Source organism: Chlorocebus sabaeus, chromosome 24, assembly GCF_047675955.1.
Source record: "Chlorocebus sabaeus isolate Y175 chromosome 24, mChlSab1.0.hap1, whole genome shotgun sequence".
NCBI classification, from domain to species: domain Eukaryota; kingdom Metazoa; phylum Chordata; class Mammalia; order Primates; family Cercopithecidae; genus Chlorocebus; species Chlorocebus sabaeus.
The window spans coordinates 31,674,299-31,699,154 of NC_132927.1; the positions used below are offsets into that span (position 1 = coordinate 31,674,299).

Sequence of the window (24,856 nt, forward strand, 5' to 3'; positions counted from 1 at the left end):
GTTGAGGCTGCAGTGAGCTATGATTACCCCACTGCATTCCAGCCTGGGCAACAGAGCCAGACCCTGCCTAAAAAAAAAAAAAAAAAAAGAAAAGAAATGAAAACCATTATTTTGTGTGACTCAGGATTTAAATAAGGTCTACATGGAGCTTTTGGCTAATCTGTCTTTTTAGTTTAATCTGTAATTGCACTGTCCAACATTGTAGCCACTAGCCACCTATAACTATTTACATTCAAACATTAATTAAAATTAAATCAAATTAAATATTCCATTTCTCGGTTGCAGTAGCCATGTTTCCAGTGCCAAATAGCCACATGGATAGTACAGATACAGAACATCTCTATCATTGTAGAAAGCACTGTAGGACAGTGCTAATCTACAAGTCTCTCCCTTCTTCTATTTTATTCCTTTCAATTCAATTGTTGAAAAAAACCAAGTCATTTGTCTTATAGAATTTCCAACATTCTGGATTTTACTGATTGATTCCTGTGGTGTCATTAAACATGTTCTTCTGCCCCATGCATTTTCTATAAACTGGTGGTTAGAGTTAGAGACTAAAAAGCTTTACCCTTTTTGTGATCTCAAGTTCAACCATGTGATCTTGAGCGTGTAACTTGGATTATCAGTTCTCTCATATGTAAAATGGGAATAATAGCATACCTATTTGTTGTAAAAACCAAATTATATAATTGATACAAGTGGTTAGCTTTGCACATAGATTCAGTATATATTAGTTTTCATTTGCATCATTATAATTGTTATTAGGCAGTGATTCTTAAATCCCAGTTCAATTATATTTTCTGGATACATAAAAAAATAAAGTTTTCTGGAGACTCTAATTCAGTAGGTTTGTGGCCCCCCCAAAATCTACCTACCAGGTGAGGTAGCATGAGTTGTAGCTACTCAGGAGCCTGAGGTGGGAGGATGGCTTGAACCTAGGAGTTGAAAGCCAGCTTGGGTAACACAGAGAGAATCTCTTAAAAAAAATAATTCTCAGATGATTCTAATGCATTTGTGGGTTTGGAAATTGATGGCTTTGTGATGTATAAACTTGACTAGGCTGAAATACAGTCCCCAGAAGTCCCTTTCTAGTATATTTCCTGTTTGAGTGAATGGCAACAGATCTCTTGCAAAAGTTGGAAGATGAAAGGGAGGCAGCAGATGTTTTGTCCTATTATAGTATACACATACTTTCTTTCAGTTATTCAATCAAACATAATCTGAGTGCTATCATGAAGGGATTTTGCAGTTGTAGTTAAAGTCCCTAATTAGTTGACTTTAAGTTGATAAAAGGGAGATTATCCAGGGTGGTTAATTCAATCAGTTAGAAGGCCTTTAAAATAGGGCTCTTCCCAGGCCAGGGCTTGCTAGTGAATTCTGTCAAATACTTAAAGAAGAACCAATTCTTCACGAATTCTTCCAAAATGTAAAAGAGGAGAAAACACTTCCCAAATTATTCTATAAGGCCCGATGCCAAAATCAAAGACAGCACAAGAAAAAAAACTAAACACTAATATCTGTTTTGAATATAGATGCAACAATTCTCAATAAAATATTAGCAAACTGGATCTAGCAGCATATAAAAAAGGATTATACACCATGACTGACTAAAATTTATCCCAGGAATGCAAGGCTGGTTTAACACCTGAAATCAATTAATGTAATAAACTGTATAGTAGAATAAGGGACAAAAACCACATGATCATTTCAATAGATGAAGAAAAAGTATTTGACAAAATTCAGCAACTCTTCATAATAAAATAAATCAACAAATAAGGAATAGAAGGAAACTTCCTCAACCTAATAAAAGGCATTTATGAAAAACCATGTCGGGTGCAGTGGCTCATGCCTATAATCCCAGCACTTTGGGAGGCTGAGGCGGGCAGATCACGAGGTCAAGAGATTGAGACCATCCTGGCCAACATGGTGAAACCCTATCTCTACTAAAAAAAAAAAAAATACAAAAATTAGCTGGGTGTGGTGGTGCACACTTGTAGTCCCAGCTACTTGGGGGTCTGAGGCAGGAGAATTGCTTGAATCTGGGATGCGGAGGTTGCAAGTGAGCCAAGATCGTGCCACTGAACTCTAGCCTGGTGACAGAGTGAGACTCAGTCTAAAAAAAAAAAAGAAAGAAAGGAAAGAAAAACCAACAGCTAACATCATACTTAGTGGTCAAAGGTTGAATGTTTTCTTCCTAAGATTAGGAACAAGACAAAAATGTCTTGTCTCACCACTTCTAATCAACATTTTACTGGAAGTTATATCCAGGGCAACTGGACAAGAACATTAAATAAAAGACATCCAGACTGAGTAGAAACAAGTAAAAATTGGCCAGGTGTGGCGGCTCACGCCTGTAATCCCAGCAATTTGGGAGATTCAGGCAGGCAGATCACCTGAGGTCAGGAGTTCAAGACCAGCCTGGCCAACATGGCGAAACCCTATCTCTACTAAAACTACAAAAATTAGCTGGGCATGGTGGTGTGCACCTGTAATCCCAGCTACTTGGGAGGCTGAAGCAGGAGAACTGCTTGAGCCTGGGAGGCAGAGGTTGCAGTGAACTGAGATCGTGCTATTGCATTCCAGCCTGGGCGACAAGAGCGAGACTCTGTCTAAAAAAAAAAAAAAAAAAATTCTAGCTGCCTTTGTTACAGAAATTAACAAGCTAGTCCTAAAACTTACATGAAAATGCAAGGGACCCAGAATAATCAAAACAATCTTTAAAAAGAACAAAGTTGGAGAACTTACACTTCCTGATTGCAATACTTACTACAAAGCTATAGTAATAAAGATATTGTGGTGCTGACAGAAGACAGAAATATACATCAATGGAATAGAATTGAGAGTCCAGAATAAACCCTCTTACATTTATGGTCAACTGATTTTCAATAAGGGTGCCGAGATAATTAACGAGGGAAAGAATACTCTTTCCAACACATGTGATTGAGACAACTGGATATTCACATATAAAAGAATGAAGTTAAACCTTCAATCTCACATTGTACACAAAAATTATTTCTAAGGGGATTATGGATCTAAATATAAAAGCTAAACCTATAAAACATGTAGAAGAAAACATAGGAGTAAATCTTCTTGATGTAGGATTAGGGAATGATTTGTTAAATATGACACTAACAACCAAAGTGACAAAAGAAAAATATATCTATATAAATTGGACTTCACCAAAATTTAAAATGTTTGTGCTTCAAAGAATATCATCCAGACAGTGAAAAGACAGCTTACTAAATGGGAGAAAATATTTGCAAATTATGTAGTTGATAAGGGACTTGTATTTAAAATATATAAATAACTCTTACAATTCAACAATAAAAAGACAACCCCATTTGCAAAATCAACACAGGATTTGAATAGACGTTTTCCAAAAAAGATATATGAATGGGCAGTTAGCACATGAAAAGGTGTTCAACATCATTAGTCATTAGGGAAATGCATATTAAAACCACAATGAGATACTGTTTCACATCCATTAGAACGGCTAAAAAAAGTTTTTTAAATATACAATAACAAGCCAGGCATGGTGGCTTATACCTGTAATCCTAGCACTTTGGGAGGCTGAGGCATGTGGATCACTTGAGGTCAAGAGTTCGAGACCAACGTGGCCAACATGGTGAAACCCCATCTCTACTAAAAATATTTGAAAAATTAGCCAGGTGTGGTGGCAAGCACCTGTAATCTCAGTTACTCGAGAGGCTGAGGCAGGAGAATTGCTTGAACCCAAGAGGCGGAGGTTGCAGTGAGCCAAGATTGAGCCACTACACTCCCGCCTGGGCGACAGGCGGAGACTCTGTCTCAAAAATAAAATAAAAATAAAATAAAATAAAATAAACAGTAACAAGTGTTGATGAAGATGTGAAGAAATTGGAATCCTTATTAGTTGCTGGTGGGAATGTAAAATAGCATTGCTATTTTGGAAAACAGGTTGGCACTTCCTCAAAAATTCAACATAGAGTTACCATATGACCCAGCAATTCCACTCCTAGGTATACACCCAAGAGACATGAAAATATATGTCCACATAAAAGCCTTTACACAAAAGTTCAGAGCAGCATTATTTATAATAGTTCAGGAGTGAAAACAACTCAAATGATGAATAAATACTATTTTAAATGTGATATATTTACACAATAGAATATTCAACAATGAAAAAGAATGAAGCACTGATACATGCTACATCATAGATGAATCTTGAAAACATTTTGCTAAGTAAAAGAAGTCAGATGCAAACATATTCTATGAGTTCATTTATATGAGTTGTCCAGAACAGGCAAATCTACAGAGACAGAAAGTAGTTGTCTATGGCTGGTGGTGTGGGGGTTGGATGGATACAGGACTTTTTCCTGGGGTGATGAAAATGTTCTAAAATTGATTGTCATGATGGTTGCACAACTTTTGTAATATACTGTCATCAACTGAATACTTTAAATAGGTGCATTATATGGTATGTGAATTTTATTCCAATAAAGCCGTTATTTAAAAAGCAGGGAGGGAAGGGTTACATCTCCCCTGAACTCAGAGACTCCAAACAGCAGCTGGACTTGCAATTGCACTCCATTCCTCCTGGATCTTCCTTCCTGACTGCCTGTGGACAACAGGCTTTAGCCTGTTCCCATAGGGTTCCAGGCTGCTCATGATCTTCCCTTGCTGACTGCCCACTCTGTGGATTTCAGGCTTGCTTAGCCAGCCCCACAACTGTGTAAGCCAATTCCTTGTAACAAACAAACTTGTTCTGCCTACTGGTTGAAACCTGTTATGGAAACCAGTGGTCAAGAGTTTCTCTAAATATGTATCTCAAGAACCTGGGGTAGTTATCTGGTTGAGGATTTAGGGGTCATGGATTCTGCCAAATGTCAAATCACCATTCACTTTTAGAATGATTGTTGACAAGGCTTTGGTCAGAGGGAATAGCAGTAGTTGGGACTGGAAAAGCAGCCTCCAGTGAAATCGTATTGATTCTTTCTTTGTCCAAGGCGAAGAGCTCTCTCATCTTGACCATGAGCTTAATTTTTAAGCTCAATGGGTAAAGCGAACAAAAAGCTGAGTATTTTGGGAGGCCAGAGAACATTTATTGCCTAACTTGATGTTTCCCCTGCTGTGGAGAATCACGCATTATTTTAACACCCTTGGTTCTATGCATGCTCTCACTCCTCTCACACACCGTAATTGATTAATGAGTTTGCAGAAGATAGTGGGCAGGCACAGCCTAGCTACATCCTCTTTCTTTCTCTGGGAACTGAGCTTTCTGCAGGGAGCCCACACTTCCCTTTGCTCTTCCATTCTATAAATTGTACTTATACAGTAAGTCCTCACATAACATTGTTGATAAGTTCTTGGAAACTGACTTTAAGCAAAATGATACATAATGAAACCAGTTTTACCATGGGCTAATTGATATAACAAGAGTTAAGTTTCTATGGCATATTGCTGTCACAAAACATCACCAAACTTCTAAATAAAGACCCAAAACACTACTAACATTAAACATTAAAATAAATGTGAGGTTACCATATATTAAAGAAAGATTAATAAAGATAAACAAGGTAATTATTTACCCAATTTTTGATGAATCAGTGAGTGATGGCAGTCATTGTGGTGGAGGTGAAATCTAGGAATAAATGTTTACAAAGTGAAAATTTTAAGGAGCACCTACTACCACCACAAAGTTCAAAAACAGTACGCCAGGCATGATGGCTCATGACAGTAACCCCAGCACTTTGGGAGGCTGAGGCGAGTGGATCACCTGAGGCCAGGAGTTCAACACCAGCCTGGCCAACATGGAGAAACCTCATCCCACTAAAAATACAAAAATCAGCCAGGTGCGGTGGCACGCTCCTGTAATCCCGTACTCGAGTGGCTGAGGCATGAGAATCGCTTGAACCCAGAAGGCAGAGGTTGCAGTGAACTGAGATCACTCCGCTGTACTCCAGCCTGCCTCGAAATAAATAAATAAATAAATAAATAAATAAATAAATAAATAAATAACAGATATGGTGGGCTTGCCAAGTGCTTTTATGTGGCATTATTGTCAGGCATTTGTATGATTGCATGACAATCATACAAATTTGCAGACTTTACAGATTTTTACTTGACAATGATTTGTATTATTCATTCATTCCTTTTCCAACCATCTTGTTCCAGTTCAGGGTAATGAGTGGCTGGAACCTCTCCCAGTAGCTCAGGGCACCAGGCAGAAACCCACCCTGGCCAGCATGCCATCCAATCACGGGGCACACTCACACACACCCACACTCACTGAGATTGGTACCATATAGCATGCCATTGAACTTCACTCACATCTTTGGGATGCAAGAGAAAACCCATGCAGATGTGGGGAGAACACACAAAGTCCACACAGACAGTGGCCCCACTAGGAACTGATTTTTTTTCATAATCAACCTTATAACAAAATGATACTGAATGAAAGGACATTATTCAAGGACCTGCTGTACTTGAAACCATGGGAAGAGGGCTAGGTTAGGCCAGAAATATCTGAACCTACACAGGCAAGACTGTCTTGTAAGTGTGAAGTTGTTTTAAGAAGTCGATCTGCCAACAGGTAAATGTCATATTATCTGTTCAAGTCTTTATTAATAATGAAGATGATATGTGGCCTCCACTCAATCCCTAATGTCTTAGACTTTTTTTTTTTTTGCAGGGGGTTGGCGGGGTGGGTGGCGGGACAGAGTCTTGCAGCTAGAGTGCAGTGGTGTGACCATAGCTAATGGCAACCTCAAACTCCTGGGCTCAAGTGATCCTCCTGCCTCAGCCTCCCAAGTAGCTGGGACTACACGTGCACACCACCATGTCTGGCTAATTTTTAAATTAGTAAATTTTTAGTAGTGATGGGGTCTCACTAGGTTGCCCAGGATGGTCTTGAGCTCCTGGTCTCAAGCGATCCTTCCACCTCAGCCTCCCCAAGTTTTGAGATTATAGGCATGAAACACTGCATCCAGGCTAAAAAGTATGATTTTATTTCATACTTTATCATTCGATTCAGAATTTGAAAGGGATGGTAGTTATTGGCCCCCACAAAGACTTCAGCATGAGACAGTAGAAGAAGCAATTTACAAAAAAGTTTTGGACATGTGCAACAGTTAATGCCCAAAGTAATAATTAAATTCTTAGACTTTTTTAAGAGTCAGAAGGTATCCTGGAGATAACCTAGCAGCTAGATTCCAACCCATAGAGGTTAAGTAATGTGTCTAAAGCTACCCAGCCTTCTAGTGACATACCAGAACTACAATCCAAATTTTCTTTTGGCCCACTGCACTTTCCACCATGCCCTGCTGCTTCCTTAATATGCTGAGATTTTAAAAATATCACATTATGCTATTTTGTTCTCATTTTATCTGTTTCCCTGAGTATCAGACTTTTGTCATTGTTATAAACAAAGGAATAAATGTGCTTCAGGTTAAATAATTTTCCCATGGCAATAGGGCTTATCAGAGGTAGCACTGGAAATGAAATATAGTACTCTAATTTTAGTCCAAGGTTGTATGCATGAGATTTATTTTTTCTGTCAAAATGCCAACCTGAAATAAATAGAAGAGTGGGACACCATGGAAGTGGAGTTGTTGTGGTGGAGGCTGTGGTTCATATAGTAATTCAGCCAACGATCTCTGGTTCCTTTTCTGCCATGATGTCACAGTATGTTGTGGGATTAAAATTTCCTCCAAAAGAATAGAAGGAAATAAGTAGAATGGGGTGTCACTACCTAACTCCCAAAGCCTGTGATCTTAATTAACTCTAACATTGACTGCCTCCCCAGATCTATAAGGTGCAAAGGTAAACTTTCAGACTGTACAATAAAAGTTTGAGCAAATTTCTAGAAGCAGCTTACTTATACATTATTCATCAGAGTAATGTAATTTAGCACTTGTATATTATAGGTTTCTTTAAATAACCATCCCTGCAGTTTTATTGCTGGAAATGCAGTGAAGATACACATTAGGCTGCAATTAGGACAGCATGGAGAATTACTTAACAGACTGGCAATCTGTTAATGAAGCCATTACTCCGAGTTTCTACAAAATCTACAACTGAATTTCATTTGATTTCTGACCAAAGGTCTTTAATCTTACCTGCTTTCCAGGCTGAGAATTAAATCATTCATTCTTTCACAAAATAGTTTTAAGCTTCTGTGAATCAGGCACTGTTTTAGGCATTGGGAATAGGGTAATAAGTAGAACAAAGTTTCTGACCTGATTGAACAGAATACGTTACAAAATAATAAGCATAATAGAACCCCTTATTTGCTGCTGTTACAGATAGGCATACATCTTGTTTAATAAAGATATTACACTTGTGTCCTTAAAAAAGGAAAAACTATGGTCAAATAAATTTGGGAAATAATGCAATTATAGTCCCTTTTTAATGCTTCAAAATACACATTAGCTTATTAAAGACTTTAAGATATTACACAATAAAGAAATCTGTTTGACTTATTTGACTACCTAAACTTCATTTTTCTCTTTTGGAATAGTCGTCGTCGTCGTCTTCTTCTTCTTCTTCTTCTTCTTCTTCTTCTTCTTCTTCTTCTTCTTCTTCTTCTTCTTCCTCTTCTTCCTCTTCCTCTTCCTCTTCCTCTTCTTCTGCGACAGAGTTTCACTCTGTCACCCAGGCTGGAGTGCAATGGCGCGATCTCGGCTCACCGCAACCTCTGCCTCCCAGGTTCAAGAAATTATCTGCCACAGCCTCCTGAGTAGCTGGGACTACAGACGCTCGCCACCACGCCTGGCTAATTTTTGTATTTTTAGTAGAGACAGGTTTCACCGTGTTGGCCAGGCTGTTCTTGAACTCCTGACCTTGTGATCCACCTGCCTCGGCCTCCTGAAGTGCTGGGATTACAGGCGTGAGCCATCATGCCCAGCCAGAATAGTGCTTCTTAACCTCCTGTGAATGAATGTTTCAAGAAGTCATTTTTAGAAATACTAAGCTGTAAGAACTCATTATTATACATGAGATAAGGAGTTAATATCCAAAATATACAAGGACCTGAGACTATTCAATAACAAGAAATCAAATAACCCTATTAAAAATGGGCAAAGGACTTGAATAGCTATTTCTCATAAGAAGACATACAAATGGCCAATAGCTATATGAAAAGATGTTTAACATCTCTAATTATTAGAGCAATGCAAATGAAAACCACAATGAGATGTCACCTCGCACCTGTTAGATTGTATATTATTGAAAAGATGAAAGATAGCAAGTGTTGGTGAGGATGTGCAGTAAAAGGAAACTTGTACACTGTTAGTGGGAATGTAAATTACTACAGCCATTTTGGAAAACAGTATAGAGGTTCCTCAAAAAACCAAAAATAGAATTACCATAAAATCCAGCAATCCCACTATGGGGCGTGTGCACAAAGGGAATGAAATGAGTATGCTGAAAGAATGTCTATACTCCCACGTCCATTGCAGGAGTATGCATGTTAGCCAAGATATAGAAACAATCTAAATGTTCATCAACAGATGAATGGGTTTTTAAAATTTGATGTATATCCACATTGGAGTACTATTCAGCCTTTAAAAAAATAGGGAATTCTATCATTTGTGACAACAAGGATGAACCTAGCGGATATTATGTTAAGTGAAATAAGTCAGGCATGGAGAGACAAATACAGTATGATCCACTTATATGTGGAATCTAAAAAAGCCAGACTTCTAGAAGTAGAGAGTAAAATGGTGGTTACCAGAGCCTTAGGGACAGGGTGGGGGGGTGAACCAGAATGGAGAGAGAATTTGTCAATGGGTGCGAAGTTACAGCTAGATAGGAGGAGTAAGTCCTGGTGTTCTACTGCACGGCAAGGTGACTATAGCTAATAATAATGTATGGTATATTTCAAACGAGCTAAAAAGAGAGGGTTTTTAATGTTGTCACCACAAAGAAACAATAAATATTTGAGATGGTGGATATGCTAATTACTCTGATGTGATCATGCCACAATTTATACACAAATTGAAATATCACTTTGGGACCAGGCACGGTGGCTCACGCCTGTAATCCCAGCACTTTGGGAGGCCGAGGCAGGCGGATCATGAGGCCAGCCTGATCAACATGGTGAAACCCCATCTCTACTAAAAATGCAAAGATTAGCCTGGTGTGGTGGTGCATGCCTGTAATCCCAGCTACTCAGGAGGCTGACGCAGTGAGCCGAGATTGGGCCACGGCACCATCTCAGCTCACTGCAACCTCTGCCTCCCAGGTTCAAGCGATTGCAGAGGTTGCAGTGAGCCAAGATCGGGCCACGGCACTCCAGCCTGGGCGACAGAGTGAACCTCCTGCTGAGGCATGAGAATCACTTGAACCCGGGAGATGGAGGCTGCAGTGAGCTGAGATGGTGCCACTGCACTCCAGCCTGGGTGACAAAGCGAGACTCAAAAAAAAAAAAAAAAAAAAAAGAGAATATCACTTTGTGTTCCATAAATATGTACAATTATTATTTGTCAATTAAAAATAAAATAAATTAAAACCAATGACCAAAAACCAAACCCTGGAATTTTGGAATCAGCCATTTCTCCAAGAAACCCTGGTTTCTTCTAATGGGAAATGATATTTCAAGACCACAGTGGAGTGACTGTTTCTAAGTCTTTTCAGTGGAAAGAACTACATATAGTAGGTATAATGTCTTATGAGTTGTGAACTTCAAAAATCTGAGACAGTTCACAGTTAATTTGGAAAGCGTATTTTGCCAAGGCTGAGGACCCGCACCTGTGACACAGCCTCAGGAGTCCTGACAACATGGGCCCAAGGTGGCAGGGGCACAGCTTGCTTTTGGAATTTTTTTTTTTTTTTTTTTTTTTTTGAGACTCACTCTGTCATCCAGGCTGGAGTGCAGTGGCGCCACCTCAGCTTCCTGAAACCTCCGCCTCCTGGGTTCAAATGATTCTCCTGTCTCAGCCTCCCAAGTAGCTGGGATTACAGGTGTGCACCACCACACCTGGCTAATTTTTGTACTTTATTAGTAGAGACAGGGTTTTGCCATGTTGGCCAGGCTGATCTTGAACTCTTGACCTCAAGTGGTCCTTCTGCCTCGGCCTCCCAAAGTGCTGGGATTACAGGCTTGAGCCACCGTGCCTGGCCTGGTTTTGTACGTTGTAGGGAGACATGAGACATCAACGTGTGTAAGATGTACATTGGTTCAGTCTGGAAAGGTGGGATGGACAACTTGAGGCAAAAGCAGGACAACTGGAAGCAGGGAGGAGCCTTCCAGGTCATAGGTAGATAAGATTTAAATGGCTGCATTCTTTTGAGCTTCTGATTAGCCTCTCCGAATGAGGCAATCAGATATGCATTTATCTCAGGGAGCAGAGGGGTGACTTTGAATAGAAGGGGAGGCAGATTTACCCTAAGCAGTTCCCAGCTTGAGTGATTTTTGGGGCCCAGAGATTTATTTCCTTTCTGGAGTTTATGCTAACATCTCCATTTTAAATTATAACTACAAGGTTTTTAGTTATCTTCTGTATTACATCTGTATCTCCTTTCCTCCACGCCAAGAACCCTAGTTCTCAAGGTAACAGGGGATGATAGAATTTGAAAATTTCATGACTTTCATTTACTTTTTCCCACATAAAACCAGCAGTCATAGAATAATAGTAGTAGTTATTTTAGAATAACAACATGTTACTACTGACAATTAATATTCATAATATAATCACCGCCAACTACTGAAAATGGTAAACAATTTTGCATGTTATCCCCATTCTTATCCCAGTTTTAAATTGTTGTATCATAGCTACCCTGTCAGATCATATAACCTTTATATTCTATCATCTGCCTCCCTTTTAAGTTTTATTTTGTCTTAGTTCTACAGGCAACTTCCTCCTTTCATCTACTACTTCTCTTAAGGCATTTTGTGTATGTATGTGAGTGTGTTTCCCTTTTTTCTTCTAGTTTATTTATGTATTTATTTATCTATTTTTTGAGACAGAGTCTCACTCTGTAGCCCAGGCTGGAGTGCAGTGGCGCGATCTTGGCTCACGGCAAGCTCCACCTCCCGGGTTCAGGTCATTCTCCTGCCTCAGCCTCCCGAGTAGCTGGGACTACAGATGCCCGCCACCATGCCCAGCTAATTTTTTTGTATTTTTAGTAGAGATGGGGTTTCACCATGTTAGCCAGGATGGTCTCAATCTCCTGATCTTGTGATCCACCCGCCTCGGCCTCCCAAAGTGCTGGGATTACAGGCATGATCCACTGCGCCTGGCCTTTTGTTCTAGTTTAGTGTTAATTATTACTATAATTTTTTTTTTCTTTCTCCTTTTTTTTAGAGATGGGGTTTCCCTATGTTGCCCAGGTTGGTCTCGAACTGCTGGACTCAAGCAATCCTTCTGGTTCAGCCCCACGAGAAACTGGAACCACAGGCGTGCACCACCACACCCAGCTAATTTTTTGTAGAGACAGGGTTTCGCCATGTTGCCCAGGCTGTCTGGAACTCCTGGGCTCAAGTGATCCACCCGCTTTGGCCTCCCAAAGTGCTGGGGTTACAGGCATGAGCCATATGAGTCATTCCGTCTGGCCACATTATAGTGGGTTTTATTTATTTGGGTTTTTTTTTTTTCCACGTTATAGTTTTGATCTGCTTCTTGAGTATGTCTTTATGCTGTACTTTTATTTTTTGTAGGAATGTTATTCTGCCCCTTATTTTCTCTTTTTTTCTTTTAGTAAATTTGGAATTTGACCTTAGTATTTTTCTATTGTTCGTTCTTAAGTAAAATTAGTTTTTCTGAACTTTTTTTTTTTTTTTTTTTTTGAGACGGAGTCTCGCACTGTCGCCCAGGCTGGAGTGCAGTGGCCAGATCTCAGCTCACTGCAAGCTCCGCCTCCCGGGTTTACGCCATTCTCCTGCCTCAGCCTCCCGAGTAGCTGGGACTACAGACGCCCGCCACCTTGCCCGGATAGTTTTTTGTATTTTTTAGTAGAGACGGGGTTTCACCATGTTAGCCAGGATGGTCTCAATCTCCTGATCTTGTGATCCACCCACCTCGGCCTCCCAAAGTGCTGGGATTACAGGCTTGAGCCACCGCTCCCAGCCTTTCTGAACTTTTAAATCGTGGCTAGGTTCAGATAGATTTTGCTAACATCACTGAGGTACTTCTTTGCTTTTGTGTAAAGTTTTAAATATATAGCTGTCTGCACTTTTGAGATTTCCTGGCTCTGCTCTCCTTATTTACTTTTTATCTGGATCTCCTTTTTTTTTTCGTTGTTGAGATGGAGTTTCACTCTTGTTGCCCAGGCTAGAGTGCAATGGCACGATCTCGGCTCACTGCAACCTCTGCCTCCCGGGTTCAAGCAATTCTCCTGCCTCAGCCTCCCGAGTAGCTGGGATTACAGCCATGCACCACCATATCTGGCTAATTTTGTATTTTTAGTAGAGACAGGGTTTCTCCATATTGGTCAGACTGGTCTCGAACTCCCGACCTCAGGTGATCCACCCGCCTCGGCCTCCCAAAGTGCTGGGATTACAGGTGTGAGCCACTGCGCCCAGCCTGGATCTCCTTTTTATGTGTTGTCCCTATCTTGATCGATTTTGATCACACACCCAGCAGTTTCTTTCCGAGCTGTGTCCTGGAAGTGAGATTTGGACAGACAGTATTGGAAATTCAGAGGGGCTAGAATGTCTAGAATGTCCCCACCCCTTTAGGTCTTACTGGGTTTCCTTGTGCTCATCTGCAATTAAAATGGGCAAAACCCCTTCTAGTTTCAGTTGCCACTCACGGATCGATCCATTGTGCTTTCCAGTGAATGCCTGTTGCTCTTTGGAATCTCCTGTTCTCAGTCTTATCAAATGTCCCATGGGCTCCCTTTCCTATCTCTTACATACACTCCGCCATCATGCAGGTCCTGTGCTTGATGGTGATGTGTCCCCATATGCTTGTATTCTGTGGTTTGGGGAAATGCCTTGCCATCTTCTTTTGCTGTAAATGTGATCCGTGAATTTTAATTTTGTTGTCTAGTTTCTCTGTTTATATGTAGGGATTTGAGAAGATCCAAAACCATGCTCTCACTGTCACGTTTCTAGAAGCCCTATAACTTTCAGGGAACTGAAATTTAATACATTTTATATGATACATTATGCTTTTAAAAAATAATTATTCTAAAGTAATTTCAATCTTACAGAAAATTGCAAGAGTAATTTGGAGACTTCTTTGTATCCTTTACTTAGGTTTCCTAATCAGTTGTTAACATTTTACCACATTATCTTTTTCTCTCTCATTTTGTATATAAAACATATAAAAGTCCAGTAAAATCATTATAATCAGTAAATTAAAATTGATACAATACTAACATCGAAGCTGCAGACTGCATTCAAATTTCGGTGATTGTCTCCATAATGTGCTTTATAATCACCCTTTCCTTTCTGACCCAGGAACCAATAGAAGATCATGTGTTGAATTTAATTGCTATGTCTCTTTAACCTCCTTCAACTTGGAGATTCCTCAGTTTTTCCATGTCTTTCATGTTGACAGTTTAAAAGAGAACAGGCAATTAATCTGTAGACTGTCCTTACACTTGAGTTTGCCTTAAGTTTCTCATGGTTAGATTCAGGTTATTTGTTGGTAGTGGGTTTTTGTGGAGACGTACCACAGAAGTGATGCTATGTTCTTCTCAATGCGGCATCAGAAGGCAACAATGTAATTTGTTCTATTTCTATCAGTGTTGACTTTTATCACTTGGTTAAGATGGTGTCTGCCGAATTTCTTCACTGTAAAATTAATTAATAAGTATTTTGTACTTACTAGGTTAAAAGTTATGAATAAGTATTTTGTGGAGAGCTACTTTTTTTTTTTTAAGTTCAAACTCATTTCCCTTTTATTAAAGTCCAAGTTACCATTACATGGCTTGGTACTTAATAAAGGAAAACTTTTTCAAATAAGGTGATATGTTACCATCAGTATTTCCAGGTAACTGTTTACACTCAAGTAGCAATATCAATAAATCCTTGGGAAGCCATGGAGTTTACATTTTGTCAAGGCCCAGTTCCTCCGGAGTGGAGATTCCGAGTTCATTTAAAGTTGATCTAAGTTCCTGGATGACATAGGGGTAGATTTCCTTATGAGGTCCTGCTTTGTCCTAAACGACCTCTAGGATGCGAACTGCACTAGCAAAATCGTTTAACCGTCTGCATGCCCACAAAGCAACATCAATGATTTTGGGCTCTGGAACCAGATCATAGCTAACAAGTGTGTTGTTCATCCCTTTATGCAATTCCCAGGCATCTATATCTGGCTTGTTGGTGTATGTTACCCAGCGAGCATCAAACACCTCATCTATCTCGTGTGACCCATGGGAATAGCAGTGAACTGACTGGATAGCCGCGGCGGGGCCGGGGGTTGGGGCAGAATGCAGGAGGCCTCGAGGGCCGGCCCAGGCGGTTGCGGTCACCGCGCAGCGGCGGAGAGTGGCGCCAGCATGACGGCGATGGTGGCGCGCAGGCTGAGGATGGAGAGAAACCGGTGTGAGTTCGCGGGTTGCTCCGCATTTGGTGGGGGCCGGCGAGAGCTACTTTTATGTTATATAAATATCGCGTTCTTCATCACATTCCCCAGTCCCCACTCCCCCACTGGCTTTAGCATCCATTATTGGTTTTTTCCTAAATCAATTATTACTGTAATGGTTGACAAATGATGCTATTCTAATCCCATTATTCTTTCTACGTTTATTAGTTGGCTTTCTATTATAAGGTAAAGTTTTCCTTGGCCTAGCACAGTGGCTCACGCCTGTAATTCCAGCACTTTGGGAGGCAAAGGCAGGTGCACTTGAGGCCAGGAGTTCGAAACTAGCCTGGTCAACATAGTGAGACCTCATCTCTACAAAAGAAAAAAAAAAAAAAAAATCAAAAGATTAGCCCGGCATGGTGGTCATACCTGTAGCATCACCTACAGGGGAGGCTGAGGAATGAGAATCACTTGAGCTCAGGAGTTCGAGGTTGCAGTGAGCCATGCTTGTGCCACTGCACTCCAGCCTGGGTGACAGGGTGAGACTGTCTCTTAAAAAAAAAAAAAAAAAAGGTTTTCCTTCTCCCTTGTTTATCTATTTTATTCAACGGATAATCTGTTGCTATCATTTATTTTGATATTCAAATTGTTCCAGATTTAGCTAATGGAAGCCCTTCAAACTAGGACTTCTTCTTCTAATACGTCCTCATCATTCTTTGATTTCTTTCCTACTTTCGTGACAAACAAGATGTTCCAGGAACATTTTGTACTGTCCTTGTTCCAGTCCTAAAACCAACCATTTCTTCAAGGATTCTGGATTCTGTTAGTGGAGAATGGTATTCAGAAGCCTCCATCTGGGTGCTGGGTATGATCATTGCTACTAGGAGATCACTGCTTCCAGGTTTAGTCTTCTCCCTTTCTGAACTGTTAATTCCCTTTTGTGACAGAGAAAAACCCAGCTCTCATCTCAGTACGCTCACTTAATTAATCTACCTGTATGTAACCAATCTCCTGACCTTATGGCTGCCTTGCAGACCAAGATATTACTTTGCAGTGAGGCCATTGTGTAGTAGAAATGAGGCTAGCCCCTTTGCTCTTCCCACTGTAACTTGTAAATGCACTACACAAAGCCAGTGAGATCCTTTTCTAAACTAATTCCTATTCTTTATGCAAAAGAGAGTACGTGTAAAATTTGGGACTCCATTTATTGAATTTATTATAATTTTGTGAAATTTATTTTACTATAAAAATGAATGTATAAATATTATAATATTAGAATCAAAATTTATTTTTAATCTGAAGTTTCTGGCTTTGCATTCATGAGTTTGTTATTATACAATGAGAATATTTGCTCAACTGCTTTTTGGATACACAATTTAACAAATGAGACCTGACCAGCAGGGGAAAAAATAGTGGGAATTTTAAAAAAATTAACTACAAGTTCAATATGTTTTTAAAAAGTGATTTTAAAAGATAAGTCTCATATCACTTTTAATCAATGTTTTCTAAAATATTTACTACATCATTGTAAGCTTTGTTATTACTAATAATAACTGTGATCTGTCTGAGCATTATTGCTTACAAAGCACCTAACAAATATTATCTCAATCTTTTCCCAGCTCTGTAGAGTAGATGATGTTATCTCCATTTTACAGACAGATCATATACTTATTGAGGCTATGCAACTTGTTAAAGATTGCCCAACTGTTAGGTGGCAGAAACGGTATATAAACAGAGTTATTTTAACTTACCATTTATTCTTCCCCTTTCTTTATTTCATTCCTCTGAATTGGGAATTGTCTTTTTTTCTTTTTCTTTTTTTTTTTTTTTTTTTGAGATGGAGTCTCGCTCTGCCAGGCTGGAGTGCAGTGGTGAGATCTTGGCTCACTGCAAGCTCCGCCTCCCAGGTTCATGCCATTCTTCTGCCTCAGCCTCCCGAGTAGCTGGGACTACAGGTGCCTGCCACCATGCCCGGCTAATTTTTTTGTATTTTTTTTAGTACAGACGGGGTTTCACTGTGTTAGCCAGGATGGTCTTTATCTCCTGACCTTGTGATCCGCCCGCCTCGGCCTCCCAAAGTGCTGGGATTACAGGTATGAGCCACCGCACCCGGCCTGAATTGGGAATTTTCTCTCATCTTGCCTGTCTTGTTTGACAGATTATAAATGAATAATTACTCTCCATGTAATTTACTAATTTTGTCACCTAGGCTTAGATCAATCAACTCTAATAGGTTCATTTATTTAAGTTCCTGAAAGTGCCTATTGTCCCCCAGTATTTATTTCCCCTGCGTTGCACAGTAATAGAATGTTTAGCCAGACAAATGGCCACCTCAGAAAAAAGTTCATTTCCGGCTGGGAGCAGTGGCTCACACCTGTAATCCCAGCACTTTGGGAGGCCGAGGTAGGCAAATCACTTGAAGTCAGGAGTTCAAGAACAGCCTGGCCAACATGGTGAAACCCTGTCTCTACTAAAAATACAAAAATTAGCCAGGTGGTAGTGGTGTACACCTGTAATCCCATCTACTTGGGAGGCTGAGGCAGGAGAATCACTTGAACCTAGGAGACAGAGGTTGCAGTAAGCTGAAATCACGCCACTGTACTCCAGCCTGGGTGACAGAATGAGACTCCGTCTCAAAAAAAAAAAAAAAAAAAAAAAAAAAGAAAGAAAGAAAGAAAAGAAAAGAAAAGAAAAAAGAAAAAAGTTCATTTCCTAGCCTACTTGTTAGGTGGGTATGGCCATGTGATAAGGGTAGTGATGCTAACAGCTCCTAGGAACCTTCCTTCAAATGTGCCCCTGTACTCCTTTTTTGTCACTTCTTCCATCCTATTTCCTGGAGCAGAAATCCTGCCTTGTATAATGAGAATTAGGGCTCTACCCCAAGAATGTCATCAGGGTGGTGAGCTAGAAGGAGACCCCTGGGTCCAAATAACTTTTTGGGGCAGAGCTACCATATCTATCGGGACTGCAAAATTCCAGACTTCAGAAAACTCAAAAGCCACTCGATGTTTTTGTTTAAGAGCATGTCGCTTTGTCACCCAGGCTGGAGAGCAGTGGCTATTCACAGGCACAATCTTAGAACTTTGCAGTCTCCACCTCCCAAGAGATCTCACCTAAGCCTCCCGAGTAGCTGGAACCACAAGTGCAGGCCACCATGCCCAGCTAAGTCACTGATATTTTGACTTGGCCAATCACAACCTAATGTATACATTCAGTATCTATTTGCAGATCCTACCTAACCAGTCCCAAAGTTGAGTGAGACTGACCATTCACCCCACATCCAGAGGCAGGCCCTGATTGCTTTAGGGTCCCTCAGGGTGATTTCAATGTAGGGCATAGGGCCATAGTGGTTGGTTCAGTAATGAGTGCATAAGTCAGTCAGCTTACAGCCTTCCCCTGGCCCCAGTGGCTGGTTCCCTAAGACACGAATCATGGGAGGTTTGGGAGAGGTGCCCTCTCTTAGGGAAGGATGTAGCCCAGGTGTAAACATGGAGGAACATAGCTTTAGAGAAATCAGGCTGAGGATGTGACTGGCTGGTGGAGGAAGGTAGAAATAAAAGAATTGTGGATGTTTTCCTTCAGATTCGACCAACCCTAAAACCTGCCTAACTTGTGGTCTTTTCAGAGAATGAGCCAACAATCATCCAGTTATATTGTTTAAGCTAATTTGAATTGAGTTTTCTGTTCATTGTATCCAAGGTCATATAACTGATATATCTTCCAGTGTCTTCAGGATTACATCAATGTTTAATAATGTAGATTGACATCATTTTTAGGGTAGTGTTTTTTGATATTTTTTTTGACCAGTTTGAACACAACTGTAATGGATTCCTATTTTATTCAGTATGTGATCACCTTTTGCTATTGTATGTGTGTGTGTATGTGTGTGTGGTCTCACTCTGTCACCCAGGCTGGAGTGCAGTGGTGCAATCATGGCTCACTGCAATCTTGACCTCCTAGACTCAAGGGCCCATCTAAGCCTCCCAAGTAGCTGGGACTACAGGCATGTGCCACTATATCTGGCTAATTTTTAAAATAATTTTTTGTAGAGATGGGGTCTCACTGTGTGGTCTAGGCTGGTCTTGAACTCCTGGGCTCAAGTGATCCCCCTGCCTTGGCCTCCCAAAGTGCTGAAATTTACAGGTGTGAGCCACCACACCCAGTCTTATTTTTTTCATGTTCAAATTTTCCCAATTTAACACAACTTTTTTCACACAGTTTGTCCCATTGCTTTATTCTCTGATTTTATTTTTCAAACCTTGAAGGATGGTTTTGTAAAGGCTGCAATGGATGTGTTAAAATTCGAATGTGAAGCTTACCCTTTCTGGAAAATCACTCCTGGGTTTTCTTATGCTGTCTCAGTTCTCTACTGCCTCATTTCTCTACCTCTTCCTTTGCCCATTTTTCAAATTGTTTCTGTACTGACTCCCTTCACAAATCTGTTTTCTTCTCCAGCTCCTGAAAAGTGCTAGTTTTTTGGTTTTGTTTTTTACATCTTATTTTTAAAATTCATTTAAAAAAATCTTGTATATTCTTCCAATGAAAAAATTATTTCTTTAATTGACAAATTAAAATTGTATATATTTATGGTGTACATTGTGATGTTTTGAAATATGTATACATTGTGGAATGGCTAAATTGGGCTAATTAATACATGCATTACCTCATGCACGTCATTCTCTTGCGGTAAGAACTCTGAAAATCTACTTTCTTAGCAATATTCAATTATGGAATAGAGTATGATTAATTATAGTCACTGTGCTGTACAGTAGATTCCCCAAACGTTTTCACCTTGCAATTGAAAGTTTGTGTCCTCTGACCAACATCTCCCCATTTCCCTCCCCAGCTCTGGCAATCATCAGTCTACACTCTTGCTTCTCAGTGTTCCAATTTTTTAGAATCCACATATGAATGAGATCATGTGGTATTCCTTTTTGTGCCTGGCTTATTTCACTTAATATAATGTCCTCCAGGTAAATCCATGCTGTTGCAAATGACAAAGCTTAGTTCTTGACCCACAGATTTAATGTGAAGTCTTTCTCAGAGGTGTCACTTACTCATAACTTCAAATAATCACCTTTGCAATTGTCTCCAATCCTCACTGTGTTTCAGGCCTCGATTTCCAGCTCCACTAGGAGGCACGGTAGCCATCTAAAGGCAGTATACCTCAAACTGAAATCTTTCATCCTAAACTATTAATAGCTGTCTGCAAGTTTTTCTATTCTTACCCAGCATGCCTTTCTTTCAGTCTCTCAATTTTAAAACTTTGAGGTCATTCTTATCTTCTACTTTTCCTTTTCTACCACATTTAGTCCATAAGCAAAGTGTTGTTTCTTCTATAAAGTTTTCAAGGACCACTACTAGGGCATAGCCCTTCACAATCTCACATCTGAATAAGTGTGTTTATTTTTTAACTTGTCATTTTCTCTACCCTTACAACTCAATTTATATGTGAATTATGAAAAACCGCCCTGCTTTAAAGACTCCTCAAAACTCTTATCCTAGCACTTAAGGCCCCCAAATTGGTTCTTTACTTGGCTCTCCAAACCCATCTCCCCCTACTTGTTTACATCAACTGGACAAAGTGGTGTACCAGTTTCTTCCCAAATGCTACATTTGCCTATCTTCTTCTTCTTCTTCTTCTTTTTTTTTTTTTTTTTTTTTTTTTTTTTTTTTTTTTGAGACGGAGTCTCATTCTGTTGCCCAGGCTGGAGTGCAGTGGCTGGATCTCAGCTCACTGCAAGCTCCGCCTCCCGGGTTTAGGCCATTCTCCTGCCTCAGCCTCCCGAGTAGCTGGGACTACAGGCGCCCGCCACCTCACCTGGCTAGTTTTTTGTATTTTTTAGTAGAGACGGGGTTTCACCATGTTAGCCAGGATGGTCTCGATCTCCTGACCTCGTGATCCGCCCATCTCGGCCTCCCAAAGTGCTGGGATTACAGGCTTGAGCCACCGCGCCTGGCCATTTGCCCATCTTCTTTGTTCCATCATTCTGAAATGCCCTCTGTCTTCTTACATGTTTAATCTTATCTCTTTTTCAGTTATTATTATTTTTTGAGACAAGGTCTCATGTCTTGCTCTGTCGCCCAGGCTGGGGTGCAGTGGTGTGATCTCAGCTCATTATAACCTCTGCCTCCCAGGCTCAAGCCGTCTTTCCACCTCAGCCTCTTGAGTAGGCTGGGACAACAGGACTGTGCCTTGCTAATTTTCATGCCTGGCTAATTTTTGTATTTTTTGTAGAAATGGAATTTCACCATGTTGCTCAGGCTAGTCTCAAACTCCTGAACTCAAGTGATCTGCCCATCCCAGCCTCCCAAAGTGCTGGAATTACAGGTGTGAACCACCACACCCAGACTAATTTTATCTCTTTTTCAAAGCTCAAGTCAGTTTCTTTATTTTCCCTTTGGCTTTTTGTTTTCTTTTTTGAGACAGAGTCTCACTGCCACGCCCAGGCTGGAGCACAATGGCGTCATCTGGCTCACTGCAACATCTGCTTCCCGGGTTCAAGCGATTCTCCTGCCTCAGCCTCCCAAATAGCTGGGATTACAGGTCCACACCACCATGCCCAGCTAATTTTTAAATTTTTAGTAGAGGCAGCGTTTCACCACATTGGCAAGGCTGATCTCAAACTCCTGACCTTGTGATCCGCCTGACTCAGCCTCCCAAAGTGCTGGGATTATAGGCATGAGCCACTGCACCCAGCCTCAAAGAAATAGTTCCTAAGGTGGTAAGATGGAGGTCCAATCTCCACTTTTTCGCTTTCTCTTCCTACAGTCAACCTAATCGAAGACACCCAGCCATCTAGCACACCTTCCAGCAAATGCAGAAAACACCTACAGGATGTTTAATCTTACCTGTTAAAATAGTCTGATTATTCTATAGACACCACAACCTGAGGGCAGACCACCAAGGCCTCTTTTTTCTCCTTCTACCTTGAGCTTCCACTATTGGAAACCCCAACCCCATCTGGAAAAACCAGACTGGATCCAAAGACTGACAGTCAGCCCCAGGAGCAGTGGGTCCCTGGAGTCAAAAGAAAGAGAGATTAAAGAGAGAGAGAGGAGGGAAGGGAAAGAGAGAGAGAGAGAGAGAGAGGGAGAGAGAGAGACTACAGGAGAGGAGGCTTCTCTGTGAAGGGGATGGGAAAAGGAGAGGCTGAGACCTGGCCCCAGTGAGAGAATCTGAGGGAGTAGAAACTGCTAGAAGAAACAGAGGAATCACTCCTGTATCTCCAGTGCTAGAAGCAAAAGGCTGTTTTGTACATTCTTTCAGACTGTGTGAACTTGCCCTCCTTGGTAAGGTCAGGTAGTAAGACTACTTGGGGACAAGTACAGAACTATTCCCTCCTTTTTGGAATATGAATGCAATGTACTAGTCAGGGTGCTGGCTAGAAATAGACGACACATTTACTGGGTTTCACTGAAGAATTTAATAAAGGGACTGTTTTCAGAGGGGTGGGCAGGATTGAGGGACCCATCAAAGGCTAGTAAAGCACCCAGGGATTAAATCTATTACCACCGCAGGCCTGAAAAGACAAGGGAAAGGTGCAGTATCACCATAGACTGGGCAGTCAGAACCGTGGAAAAGAGACAACCTGGCAGTAGCTGTGGCCACAGAGGGTGGTAGGAAACCAGTTCCTCTTTCCCTCTTCCCATTACCAGGAGTAGTGCTTCTCTTTGGCCATTCCCAACAAGAAGCCACAGAATAAGGGAGGGCATTGCATACAGTCCTTGGAAATCATCCTTGTAAGATACAGAGGAGGGCAGAGGAAAGGCAGATTATCGATCTGTGGTGAGAGGATAAACCCAGCATATGTAATGCACTACAGTTATAACAGTGATTGTTCTCTACTCTAAATCCCATAGCACTTATTGCTAAAACCCTCATTTCAATTTTCAATGACCATCTCCTGCATGCTTCCCAAAAGTACTAGATACTTGGGCATGATACACAAATTAACCACACATGGCCCCTTTAGGAACTCAAATCTGGTAGGCCACCTTTGGACACAGAATTTGCTGCTTTATATTGTGTTTTGTCTTTTCTATGGGTGCGGTGGGTTGGATTTTTATAGATGAAAAGAGCAGAGATGTTTTCAAGTCTGATGTGATGGGAGTTCTACATCAGGCTCCACACAAAATTAGAATCTCAGTCCAGATACTGTGGCAAATATAGTGATACCATAACAGGTTTTGTAACTATCGCATGTGACTCAGATGACGGTGTCGCTCTGCTTCCTACTTTTGTCTGACTCCCATTCTTGTAACCTGACTTTCTCTGCCTGCTCACTGCTGACCCCCTTTGTATGTCTCACTTTCAGATTCCCTGAAAGAGGATGAAATTGGGCCAGTTTATCCTTCTCTGTTCCTACTGGGCAGAGCGCTTCTACAAGCCATCTTAAGTGGCAATGCTTTGTGTCCAGTCTATAGATGAGCAGCTTTGTCCTGAGTAGCCAAGATCACGTGAGACAAATACGACAACTGTCATGAACATCTGTCATTCGCAGCTGCCTGAAATCTTCCAAATAGTCTCTCCTTGTTATCACAGTTCCTCAGTAGAAATCCTGCCTTCTCCATGTGGAACCCCAAACTCCCTTTCCAAGATTTCCTTCTTGTCAGGGTGCATACGAGTGACGTAGATTCTGCTAACTAGATTCAAGCGTTTGTTTCAAGACGGAGTTACATGGGGAAGGAGGGAGAGTACAGGGCCTGTATTTTGCAGGTGCAGATCCTGGCAAAGATGGTGTGGTTCTGGAGCTGGTGAAGTGAACCATAGAAACAAAAGAAGCAATGGACATTCACATCTGCACTTACTCTATATCCCAGTTCTTGATAACTTTTTGTTTCCCTGAGGATGAGGACTTCATGGAGAGAAAAGGCTGTCAAAATAGTTGCTGACATCCTGCAGCCAGAAAAAATGTTTCAAAATACAGATTGGATCATTACCCTCCAAAGGTTTTCTTGTGCCTCTGCTATAGCCAAGGGAAGACAAGAGTGAGCTCTCCTGTTGTTCTAGGAAGAGGATGAGAGACAGGTAAGGCAGGTCCCAGTGCATAGCTAGGGGCAGCCTACATCAGCTGACTCCCAGCTGACCCAGAGATACATTGAGCTTGGCCTGCCCAGCCCACATCAGCTGACCCCCTGCTGACCCCAAAACACATGAGCAAGTCCAGCTGAGATTAGAAGAGCTGCCCAGTTTAGCCCAGATCAGCTGACCCCCAGGTAACCCTGGGACATATGAGCAAGGCCAGCTGAGGTCAGCAAACCTACTCATCCCTACCCAGTTAAAATCAATCAATCCCCAGCTGATCCACAGTTTCATTGTTAAGATAGAGCTATTCATTGAACTGGACCAATCGTGGCTCCAGGACTGGAGACTGTGGCACTTTTCAGGTGCTACATTGAAA

At 41.0% G+C, this 24,856-nt stretch overlaps 1 pseudogene; it reads right to left on the reverse strand.

Annotated features, from left to right (window-relative positions):
* Positions 1-14,973: 14,973 nt before the first annotated feature.
* Positions 14,974-24,350, reverse strand: LOC119619105 (cytochrome c oxidase subunit 5A, mitochondrial pseudogene; annotated as a pseudogene).
* Between the last annotated feature and the right edge of the window lie 506 nt (positions 24,351-24,856).